Genomic DNA, 13,540 nt, shown 5'->3' on the forward strand with positions numbered 1-13,540 from the left:
GTATTATCATGCTAAAGGAGGGTGCTCCATATGTGGGCGAATTCTTCGAATTCGAAACTCGATTACAGCACGCTGTGTCTCACGCGCCGACATAATTAGGTTGCAAACTGCCGTATTACACGCTACTATTCGGAGCCCTCTAGCGGCAGAGAGCTCCAAATACGTCGACATGACGAACAAAGGTGTAGAATGTTGATAACGTCTGTTTTTAAAAAAATCTTTAAGAGATTTCATACCAAAAAGTCACAGACTTCACTTTTCAGCACGCCCTCGTGTGTTTGTGTGTTATACGGATTGTACCCACATGTGTAACGCACAAATCATTCCGCTGTGGAAGCATCCAGTTGCATTCGAGTATTCAAAACGTAATCATTCGTATATATAGTTAACTGATGGTCACTTGGTCTATCACATCATAATGTGAATTAAGTACTGCTTCCCTTTGAGAAAGGAGCTATCAAGAATCAAGTAGTCAGATACGTAGTACCTGTGGTTCACTCTGCCTTGTCTTCAGACAATCTTAAAAATGGCGTAAATCTCCCAGGATTCATTTCAAACATAGCTAGAGCTACCTCACACAAATCCAAAACACTCTTGCAAATTTTTTATCCTTTATTTACCCACTCACCATTAGGACGGTATGTAAGTGATTTCTTATCTCTTGGAAGCCAGCAATGCTTTTGCTCGGTCCATCTAGCATGTTTAAGTGTCCTGCTGCCATCCATTTCATTTTCATCACAGTCATAATTATATTTTCCACTCCAGTCTTTTTCCTGATCCATATGCTTCCCAGTCTCTGCTTGTCCAGGTTTTGAAAGGTTACGCTAGTAAAAGTCTGCGTATTACTACTATAATTCGGAGCTAACTTACCGTAACATACATATAGAAATAATCCTTTTGAAAACTCTATTTGATTTACAAAGTTTATGTCGTTTTTACTTACCTCCCTTGTTCTTTTGTTAATCTTCCAATTGTTACCCTCAGCTTCGCTAGATACATCTACCGGCTCTATGATTTCATTCGTAGTGAGATCTATTCGGAAGTAGGGAAGTAGTTTTGCAGATGGGAACTACAACCAAAGGCCACAAAATTGGAGGATTCCTATTTATAACTAAATAATAAACTTGGTGGAAGAAAATTGAACATACAGTTTGAAAATACCACAATTACTCACAATAAAACAACAGAATACCTAGGAATAACCTTTGATAGAACTTTTTCTCAGAAGCATCTAATAAAAACAGCGGAGAAACCGAAAACAAAAAACATCTTTATCCAAAGCTATGTGGTACAATCTAGAGTGAATAGGCATCGATTCTGCGCTCTTGTGCACTTTGTCTTGTCTTTTCAGCCGCTGAGAATTTTGCTGCAGCATGGCTAAACAGCCCACATGCACAAAAAATAGACGTCTAGCTAAATAACATCATGAGAATGACGACCGGCGCTATCGAATCAACGCCTACACAGCGGCTACTAGCGCTAATCCACATTTCACCCTCTCAACTATGGGGCACAAATTGTCCCACGAAAGAGTACAAAATGAAAGTGGCTAATAGATTTCTACAAATCCATCAACATATTGACTGTGCCAATCATAACTGATTCTGCTCTAGACGATCGCTAATAAAAAGAGGAAGAGTCGTTGTGGAGGACGAGTTCAACCTTACCAACGCATGGACTGGAGAACGGACTGGACAACAAAATGATATGTTACGTATCACCCAGAAATCACCGGAATATCAGCTACCACGCAGAACATAATCAACGTTAAACATCATCGGAACGCAACGTAAGAGATGTGCATACTTTTTACAAGAAGAGGGTAAGCAACCAATCAACCAACCAACAATAGGAGACCCACATAGTTCAATTGTAGATCCACTGCTGTCCCTTATATATATGAATGACCTTCCATTCAACATTCTACAAGCAAAATTGCTACTTTTGGCAGACTATACCAGCGTTACAATAAATCTCATTGGAGAAAAAGCAACAGAAGAACTGGTAGATAATATTTTCCAAAGAATTATAAAGTGGTTTCTTGAAAATGGACACCTCATGTGAGAGGGAGATGGAGGTGGGTTCCACAACGTCTCACAAAATCTCACCAACTGGGAAGGGGAGGGGGGCTAAAATTTTAAACAAAACCCCTCGCATAATTAACGGACGACCCATTCCTGAATTTCTCAAGCAATTAAGTTCAGCTACTTTTGCTCCTCGTACAACTGCTAATCTTGGAAACAAACGCATCAGCCTCCTTACATATTTTGCATATTTCCACTCAACAATGTTGTACAGAATAATTTTCTGGGACAACTCATCATTCAGAAAAAAAAGTAATGAGTGCACAAAAGCGAGCAGCAAGAATAATATGTAATGTTCACCCACGGACATCATGAAAGTACCTCTTGAAGAAGCTAGGCATTTCAGCTGCACCGTCACGATACGTATATTCGTTAGTGAAATTCCTCATAAATAACCCATCACAATTTGATGTTCATACCTACAACACTCGAGGGAAAATGACCTTAAGTACCTATTGTCAAAGCAAGAAAATTTTTTTTATCATTTGCCCAATAACAAGTATTGTAAGATAATAGTGTGTTCATTAATGTTAACACTAATCGTATCCCTAATACATATCCTGTAAACTAACTCTTCCCACATCATTTCAATAAAGAAATCGTTAAAATGATCTATGGAGCATGTAACTAACTAAGTATTCATTTTTTGACTGCGGAAAGCCACAGACCGTCAGACAAAATGGTTCAAATGGCTCTGAGCAATATGGGACTTGACTTCTGAGGTCATCAGTCCCCCAAAACTTAGAATTACTTAAACCTAACTAATCTAAGGACATCACACACATCCATGCCAGAGGCAGGATTCGTACCTGCGACCGTAGCACCGTCAGACACATAACAAAAAAATGTCCCATGAGATCAAACGCTGATGACAGGAAGTTTCCTGTTGGTAACTCCAAACTCGGTAGATTACATAAATACAGCAGATGTTCGTTTGTGTTTATATTACTCACATCATAGTCTGCGCTCTGTTACTAGCTCTACATATATACGAGTATTTTAACCATTTCAGATCCTATGACTACAGTTGCGTAGTTGTCTTAGCTGCAAAACTAAGTATTTTTCCCAATGGAAACCCGAGGTACAAATTTGTGAATGTTCAGCCTTTTCATCATGCGCAAGTGCTGCCAAATGTTGGGTACCACTATGAAAATATCAGCAAGTCAGTGTAGCAGTGTGAAGCAGCTCGCGACCACCAGAATACACGAATGAGGTTGGTTCGCTATATTCCACTGTACAATTGAAAATTGTTATTGTTATTTTACATGGTAATTCTCGAATGATCATTTTACTATTTATTGCAATAGAGAATATTTCGTAATTAGTTATTTTAGTCCATAAAATGAATCCAAGTGTACAGAGTATGTTTTGAAAACGGGTGCATAATTTTGTATAAATCTTGCCTCTAAAATCATTAAAAAGTCACCCAAAAACACTACCACATAAAGAAAAATTTCCTACCTCCAGAAAAAATTCACGTCTGAAAGGGTTAAAGTGTCAAAACGCCATACGAATAATAAAGAATTATTAGAGGCGATCAAATACGAGGGTTGGAACTTTAATAGTGACAACTATTTATTTACAGCTCGTAAAAAATAGATACGGATTTCAAAGTTTTACTGACCTTCAAAGTAGTCACCAGCATTGTGTATAACCTGTTTTCTGCTATGTGGAAGGCGTAAGATACTCTTAACAGTGTCAGTTGTGTTGACGGTTCGAGCGGCGCGGTCTATTGCCCGACGAATTTGCAGCAGTTCTGAAGCGAATGCAGTGAAGTGTTTCCTTCAGTTTAGAAATCGAGTTGACCTCACGAGCGCTTAAATCAGGGGAGTGCAGTAGGTGATATTCAACTTAGCAGCCCCACAGCCAAACATATCAGTAACAGCTTGCACTGTACGTGCTTGAGTGGCCGTGCGGTTCTAGGCGCTACAGTCTGGAACCGCGAGACCGCTACGGTCGCAAGTTTGAATCCTGCCTCGGGCATGGATGTGTGTGATGTCCTTAGGTTAGTTAGGTTTAAGTAGTTCTAAGTTCCAGGGGAGTGATGACCTCAGAAGTTAAGTCCCATAGTGCTCAGAGCCATTTGAATCATTTTTTGTACGTGCTTGAGCATTGTCCTGCAAAATGATGGTCAGGTCCTGCAGAAATTGTCATCACTTCTGTCTCTATGCTGTTCATTTTTGGAACACAACCTACGACCAGCTTAGAAGTGATGACACTCTCTGCAAGACCTGACCATCATTTTGCAGGACAATGCTCAAGCACATACAGTGCAAGCTGTTACTGATTTGTTTGACTGACGGGGCTACTAAGTGCTATATGACTTACTGCACTCCCCTGGCTTAAGCCCTCGTGAGTTCAACTCGATTTATAAACTGAAGGAAACACTTCACGGCATTCGCTTCAGAACTGCTACAGATTCGTCGGGCGATAGACCGCGCCGCTCGAACTGTCAACACAACTGGCACTGCTAAGAGTATCCTACGATTTCCACATAGAAGGCAACGGGTTATACACAATGCTGGTGACTACTTTGAGGGTCAGTAAAACTTTGAAACACGAGCTGTGAATAAATACCGGGTGATCAAAAAGTCAGTATAAATTTGAAAACTGAATAAATCACGGAATAATGTAGATAGAGAGGTACAAATTGACACACATGCTTGGAATGACACGGGGTTTTATTAGAACCAAAAAAATACAAAAGTTCAAAAAATGTCCGACAGATGGCGCTTCATCTGATCAGAACAGCAATAATTAGCATAACAAAGTAAGACATAGCAAAGATAATGTTCTTTACAGCAAATGCTCAATATGTCCACCATCACTCCTCAACAATAGCTGTAGTCGATGATTAATGTTGTGAACAGTACTGTAAAGCATGTCCGGAGTTATGGTGAGGCATTGGCGTCGGATGTTGTCTTTCAGCATCCCTAGAGATGTCGGTCGATCACGATACACATGCGACTTCAGGTAACCCCAAAGCCAATAATCGCACGGACTGAGGTCTGGGGATCTGGGAGGCCAAGCATGACGAAAGTGGCGGCTGAGCACACGATCATCACCAAACGACGCGCGCAAGAGATCTTTCACACGTCTAGCAATATGGGGTGGAGCGCCATCTTGCATAAACATCTTACGTTCCAGCAGGTGTTTGTCAGCCAGGCTGGGGATGATGCGATTCTGTAACATATCAGCGTACCTCTCACCCGACGCGGCAGCAGTTACAAAACCAGAATCACGCATTTCCTCGAAGAAAAAAGGCCCGATAACGGTAGATGTGGTAAATCCAACCCATACCGTCACTTCCTCGTCGTGCAATGGAGTTTCCACGACAGGTCTAGGATTTTCGGTAGCCCAAATTCTGCAGTTGTGGGCGTTGACAGACCCTCGGAGCGTGAAATGAGCTTCGTCGGTCCACAACACGTTACTCAACCAATCGTCATCTTCCGCCATCCTTTGAAACGCCCACACCGCAAATGCCCTCCACTTCACTAAATCGCCAGGTAACAGTTCATGATGCCCATGGATTTTGTACGGTTAGCATCGGAGGGAACGCCTCAGTGCCAACCAAACAGTAGTGTATGGAATGCCGGTGCGACGTGCGACTGCACGAGCGCTGACTTCCCCGCGCATAGACGAACCCGCTACAGTCTCCATTTCTTCCTGAACTGTCTCAGCAGCATTACGCCTTGTGCTCGGTCGGCCACTACGGGGTCCATCGTCTAAACAACCCGTGACTTCGAACTTCGAAATCATTCTCGCCACAGCTGCATTTTTCAACGGACCTTTACCTTTACCTGAAGTAGCACATTCCCCATTCTGATAATACAGCTTCACTAAAAGCGCCTTTTCAGGTAACGTCAACATGCTGCGACTGTGGCACATCCGATTCTCTCTCTCATTACAGCTCCTTTTATACACGATTGTCATGCGCAGTCACTGACGTTTTGCTGTCCAGCGCCATCTGTCGGACATTTTGTGAATTTTGTTTTTATTTTGTTCTAATAAAACCCCATGTCATTCCAAGCATGTGTCTTAATTTGTACCTCTCTATCTACATTATTCCGTGATTTATTCAGTTTTCAAATTTATACTGGCTTTTTGATCAGCCGGTAGTTGCCCTCGCAGTTTCCGTTTGAAGGCCGTAGGGTCCAGTTCGGTGTGCTAATGAGACAAAATCACCCTGAGAATTGAGGTAATCATCCCACCGACGAACCAGGTTGAAAATACACATTTGTTAAAACACCGTGTGCTGCTGCTTGAAGAAGTCCGAAATTGCCTGCTGCGCATCCTCGTCCGACGGGAATCATCGACCGCTCAAAGCTTCTGTTAAGGCGCCGCAGGCATGATAATCGCATGGGGAGAGATCAAAACTATAGGGCGGGTTCTCGAGTGTCTTCCATTTGAGTTGGCATAACTTGTACATTACTACATTTGTGATATGGAGACTGTGTTATCATGAAGCAGCTGCATCCCTTGGCGCACCAGTCCACAACGGTGGTTTTCGGCAGACGTGCTGCCCCATACACATTCTTCATTCTAAAAGAATAACAACAGGTTTGTCCTGTTTGGACACATTTAGTAGTAACGTCCCTACAGCCAACGTTTCACATTTACCGCACGAACGTCGCAGAGACACGGACGCCACACTAATCCCTTGCCTACATGTCAGTGCTTATAAAATCGCATCGGAGTTGCTTATACGCCGCAGCAACTCACTCTGTCGGAAACTTTTTGATGCCTCCCCATATTCTATTTAATTTTTTATACGCTGATTATACATCATTTGAATCTATTACCATCACTCTTTGAAATTCCGAAGCTAGCAGGGATGAAATAAGCCAGCGAAAGGTTATCTATAACCTACACTGACTCCAATTATATGTGTCGAAAGATATGAACGGGAAGCTGCAGTTGAGAAGGCAGTGCAACGGGGTCGTAACCTATCACACATGTTCTTCAACCTGCACATCGAGCAAGCTGTAAAGGAAACTAACGAGAACATGGGAAAGGAAATTTAAGTTCTGGCAGAATAAATTAAAACTTACAGATTTATCGACGGAATTGTAATTCTGTCAGAGAAGGCAAAAAGTTTGGAAAAGCAGCAGAACGGAATGGATAGTGTCTTTTAGAGAGGTTATAAGATGATGTCAACAAACGTAAAACAGGGGTAATGCAATGTAAGCCAATTGAATCGGGCGATGCTGAGGGAATTGGTATATGTCCATGAGTCTTGCAATTTGGCCAGTAGAATTAGATTAGATTAGAGATTAGATTAGATTAGTACTTGTTCCATATATCGTGAATACGACCCTTCGTAATGATGTGGAACGTGTGTCCTAAGTAGACAGTACATTGAGGTGACAAAAGTCGTGGGACAGTGATATGCACACTGTAACGGAACCTATTAAAGGCCTTACTTTACCGAAGTATGCGATACCCTCCAAATTCAACCGGTTTAACGAGTATTTATGATTATAGAAAAGTTATTGTGTATGTTAACAATGATTGCATAACATGTCTCCATAAACAGTCAACCCATTAAATTATACTGAATAACTGACCCACACAAAAGTTAATATCACTTGATCACTGATGCAGCAAATGTCATCATGCAAAAACACTAAGTTCATCTTAAGTAATTAATATGAAGTACGAAAAATAGTGGCCAACTCACGTATTTTGGATCTCCTTAAATAAACATCACCCAGTGAAACCTATTTGTTCACTAGGACCGTTTTCACTCAGTATTCATGTAAACACTCCTATTTTAGACGAAAACCAATGTAATTCTTCATAATTCATGTTATTTACTTATTTATGCAAATTAGAGAAGGCAATTGACAAACTTCTAAAAAACGGTCTTTTTGTAACAAAGAATTATTCTGTCAAGTCAACAAATCTGTCTGTCATTTTAATAACATGTTAAATTATGTTACTCGATGTAAATTAATAACTTTTCTGCACAAATTATGATAACAGATGTACATGTGACTTATAAACTATATCTCTTTTTAGTAGTTCTTTGACAAGGTTATAAATACAAGCAGCAAGAAGGGTCAGGAGCGCAGTCGGAATGTCACTTTGGTAAAGTGTGTATGTGTGTTATTTTTTGAGGTGGATCAACAGTGCAAAGAACATGTAAAAGAAGTACTATTTTGTGTTGTGTCATTGTCTTTGGTGGACAGTGGAATTAAGATGGCCACCAAAGTAATAAATATCTTAAGTTTAAATATTTGTTGGTTTCGCTCGTTATTTATCATCAAAAGCACATCAAAAACACGGAACCTCATCTTTTTAACCCTAGACAACCAGATTTAGAGCCAGCATCAGCATCGAGAGACAGCAGCGATCCAGCAAGCAGCTGCGATTACCACAATGCATTTTAATGGCGCCAGCCTAATATCAAGTGCTAACAAGCTCCGTAATTGGGAGTGAAATAGTGCGAGTATAGCAATATCTCAAACCAGGCGATCATTACAAAAGTGTGGGCTCGTCTGGGATCTTTAAGTGCATCGATGATAAAAGTGCAGCAATAAATTTCGTAAGTGCTTAGCACTACAAAAAAGTTTATTTGTGCAGTGTTTCAACAGAGAAAATATGTCAAAGTGAAAAAACGTGTGTATGTGCGACCACGAAAAATTATCATCACACCACTCAGACGACTAACATCTGGATTATGTCAATGGAATTCATCAGTCAAGACTTCTGCTTCAATAAAACCGAAAAAAAGTGAAGAAAGCCAACAAGAACACGACCACGACATCATGGCATAGCTACAGAAAAAAGCAAGGTATTTTGTTGTTGTTGTCATTTAAAATATTAATAGTTAACATGTCTCTACCTGAGAGTGATGAGATCGTAGGAAATGTAAAAACTGAACCAGGGGATAGTGAACAATTAAACTTAACAGAGTGGCTAACAGGGTTTGCAACTCAAATAAGCTCACAACTTAAACAATCGAGTGAACAATTAAGTTTGAAACTTAAAGAAAACACAGATAGACTGGATAAGTTAAGTTTGAATTTTGATCTATTAAGTACTCATCTCAATGAGAACTGTGAGGAAATTAAAACTACCCTCAGTAAGGACACTAGAGAACAGTTGATACACTTCAGAAAAAAACTTCAAGTTAAAGTTGAAAGTTTAAATGAAAACATACAAGCTAACACAGACAGCATTGCTGTCATCAACAACAGAGTAGATACTGAAGTAGAAAGATTAGATCAGAGAATAGACAAAACATCAGAAAACCTTAAACAAGAATACAACCTGTATACCACTAATGTAGGTACAAAAGTAAAAAATATACACACTAAATATACACAATTGGAGGATGCATTCATGTCCAAACAAATATTTTACAATCAAAATGCAATTTATGGGCACATCCAAGTGAAATGCTTTCCTGGTGAAAATCTGCATCCTATTGACTTTATTCACCAATGTAAGGATATGTTTGTAGTAGGAATGTCAGATATCATAAAAATTAAGTTAGTAAAAAGGTTTCTAGAAGGGGAAGCCCTATCCTGGGCAAACGAGAATAATGATTCTTGGAATACTTTTGAAGAGTTTGAAGCTAAATTTATTTGTAAATTTTGGTCACAATCCATACAAGCCAGATTAAAGTCAGAATTTCTAAATGGACCAGTGTATAGAGGGAAAGTAGGGGGAATGCAAAAATTTTGCAGAGATCAATTGAAAAAACTTGCTCACTTAAATAACTCTTTTGATATTATGACACAAATTGATGTTTTAAAAAGAAGGTTAGCAGAGAGACCGCAGTGGGAATTTTCCATGGGCCAGATGATTCAATGGAACAGTTCCTGAAATTTGTAAATAGATTAGGTAGGGCCTTGGAAAGAGACAATAACCATAGTTTTCGTTCTGGAAACAACCAGTATGGGGGGTGGAACAGGAATGTAAATAGAGATTATTATGGGAGGAGAAACTTTGAATATTCTGGAAATAATGCTCCAAATAGGGGAGATAGGAGATATGAAAATGATTTCAGAAACAATTCACAGGAGGGAGGATGGAGAAGAGATAACAGGAATGATAGAAATAGGTATTGGGGAAGAGAACAAGATGAAGGGGGGTTTGTTGAAACTAGTGAACAAAACAACTACAAATGGACAGACCGAGGGAACCAGCCGGGAAACGGTGGACAGCCCCACTAGATGTCCGTAGTTTCGGGGCTAGACAATATTATGTGAGGACAACACACAACCGAAACTGGAAAAGGAGAGGATACAATGTAAAGAGTAAGTACCATGAAAATACTGATGTTGTTAGAATGAATAAATTAGAATTTAATAAAAGATTTTGGGATGCTATGAGTAAAAGTAATACAGTTAATAAAAAGCACAGGTAGTAAGTGAAAGTGCAGAAGTTGAAGGTATTGCAGAGTTCCATAGTTGGGCTGAAAAAGATACTGGTGTTAATAACAAGTCAGACACACCACAAATAGAATCTATTTTGGGGGGTTTATTTGATAAGAAGGGGGATGATGAAGTGAGATTCAGATACATGGGGGGGAAACTGAAGATGGGGTTGTTGGGGAGAAGGAGGAAGAAGTAATAGAGGGAAATTTAAATAATGATCCTAAATCAAGTGATGTTATTGATGAGAGTGTGGAGGAAGAAATAAAAGTATTTGTAGAATTGAAAAGTGATGATGAGGTAAAGGTAAGTGATGTGACAAATGTGGGTAATAATGGGGTTAATTTAAGTGAAATGCAGGCTAGGGAATGTGTATCTGATGACAAGCTATTGCCTATTGGGAACTATGAAACACTAATCTATGAGAATGGTAATAATAATATTAATGAAAATATAAAGGGATGGAATGTAAATAGGTGTTTTCAAGAAAAAGGGGAAAAGTTTTTAGAAGTTTTGTGGAACAACTATGGAAACTGTATAAACAAAGATGTCTGTTGGAAAGAATTAGCAAAGGTAAGTGCAACCTTGTATCCTACATGGTGGATAAGAATTCGTAGTGGACTTCATAAAAAATGGGGTGAAAACAGGAGTTTGTTAAGTGGCAACACAGTGTTAAGAGGAACAGATGAAAATGAAGGTTTATATTTAAATGTCAATGCTTTGCAAACAGAGAGGGATGTGTCTAAGTGTAGGAAAGAGACATTAGACTTAGGAACTAAAGAAATTGAAAATGATCTATTGTTTGAAAATACTGAAATAGACAAAGATGTTGAGCTAGGTTGTCCATATTTTAAAGTAAACATTGACAAGCAGGAAGGAAGAATGTTAGTACACACAGGAAGTCCTATTTCTACCATCACTTCTAGACTTAGAGATAAGCTCAGAAATTCTCAACATTTTCCTGAGATGCCAGTTGTTGGATTAAAAGTGAAAGGAGCTACAGGCAGAGCCAGTAAGGTAGTTAAGAAACAAGTGTTACTTACTTTTAAAATTGATAACCTAAATTTTGAACATGGATGCTTAGTAGTAGATGACCTGAATGAAAATTTCATTTTAGGTATGGATTGGATATTAAAAGTGAATGCTGGGTTTAATTTTGCAGCAAAACAAATGTGTATTATAGAACCTGCAACAAAGCTGTGTAGTGAATTTGTTAATTTTAAACTGTGGTGACAGCTGCAACCACATTCAGTCAGCGTATCATGAAAATGAGGGTGTTTGTTACCCGGATGAGAACTTAGAGGGAGATGCAGAGGGTCAAGAGTTTGATAAGTTAGTAGAGAAAAAACTGGGGGAAGCTGAAAACCTAAATAGTACACAGAAGGAAAAATTAGAAGAGTTATTATGGGAATTCCAAGATGTGTTTGATGACAGACCTGGTAGAGTGAAATATTATCAATGTAAATTACAGTTAAAACCTCATGAGCCTTTCTTTATAAAACCGTATGGAATACCATTTGCAAAAAGAGATACTGTGGAAAAGGAAATACAAAAAATGGAAAATTGGGAAGTTATAGAAAGAAGCTGCAGTGCCTACAACAACCCGTTGGTCATTGTAAAAAAGGGAGACAATAGCGTTAGGATTGTATTAGACTCCAGACATCTGAACAAGTATCTCATCAGAGAAAACGACCACCCAGAAAGTATAGATGAGCTGTTAGGTAAATTTGAGTGTGTAAAACATTTGACAAGCCTAGATCTCAGCGCTGGTTTTCATCGAGTTGAACTTAGTCCTGATTCGAGAAAATATACAGCCTTTCTATATAATGGTAAATGTTATCAGTATACAGTCGTGCCATTTGGTCACAATGTATCAGTTGCAGAATTCATCAGAGCATTAGATTTTGTACTTGGTCATGAAACTAGTTCAAAATTAACCATTTATGTAGATGACATTTTAATCACTGGGAAAACTTGGGAAGAACACCTTGAACTATTAAGGGAGGTATTTATGAAACTCAGAAATGGAGGAATGACATTAAAATTAGATAAATGTAAATTTGGGCTAGAGGAATTAAAATTTTTGGGACACATCATTACAGAACAAGGGATTTTGCCAGACAAAGACAAAATAAAAGCCATAGAAAATTTTGCAACACCTAGAAACAAGAAACAACTCAAATCATTTTTCGGCTTCACAGTATTTTACAGAACATTGATCAGTAATCAAGCATTAAATACAGTTTGTTTGTATAACTTGCTTAAGAAAAATGTAGTGTGGGATTGGACACCAGAATGTGAAGATGCTTTTAACAAAATCAAAACGCAACTATGTAACAGCGAACTTCTACATAGACCAGACATGTCAAGTCCTTTCTGGCTAGCTACTGACAGCAGCAATGCACAGTTAGGAGTACATTTATTTCAAGAAAAGGAAGTAAATCGAAAAATGGAACACCAAACAATCGTATTTGCCAGCAGAATTCTGCAAAAACATGAAAAACACTACACAGTGACAGAAAAGTAATTACTAGCTATACATTTGGGTTTTACAAAATTTAGAAATTACCTCTTGGGACATAAAGTAATAGTACAGACAGACCACAAAGCATTAAGCTATCTCCAAGAGTGCAGGTTATACCATAACAGGCTCACCAGATGGGCCATGTTTCTCCAGCAGTTTCATTACGAACTGTGGTACATTCAGGGAAAACAAAATGTGGTAGCAGACACTTTATCAAGACTACCTTTGGGAAGTTATTTGGAAGGAAGTAGTGCGGAGGAGGAGAGAATTTTTAAAATTATGTATCTAAAGGGCGTTAAAGAGGGAAAGGAAATACAAAAAATCTGTAACGACATTAGAAGTTTTCAGAACCACGATGAAAACTGGAAACTAGTCAAAAGTTACATAGGGAAAACTGAGGGAGGAAAGGTAGAAGCATACTATAAAGTACACAAGGGGATACTATTCAGAAGACCTAAACCTGATTTAGACTATTGGAAACTGTGTTGGCCTGAGCAACAAATAGATACGCTCATTACTTATGTACATGAAAGCTTTGGCCACAGTGG

The sequence above is a fragment of the Schistocerca serialis genome, chromosome 3 (assembly GCF_023864345.2).
Source record: "Schistocerca serialis cubense isolate TAMUIC-IGC-003099 chromosome 3, iqSchSeri2.2, whole genome shotgun sequence".
NCBI lineage: Eukaryota > Metazoa > Arthropoda > Insecta > Orthoptera > Acrididae > Schistocerca > Schistocerca serialis.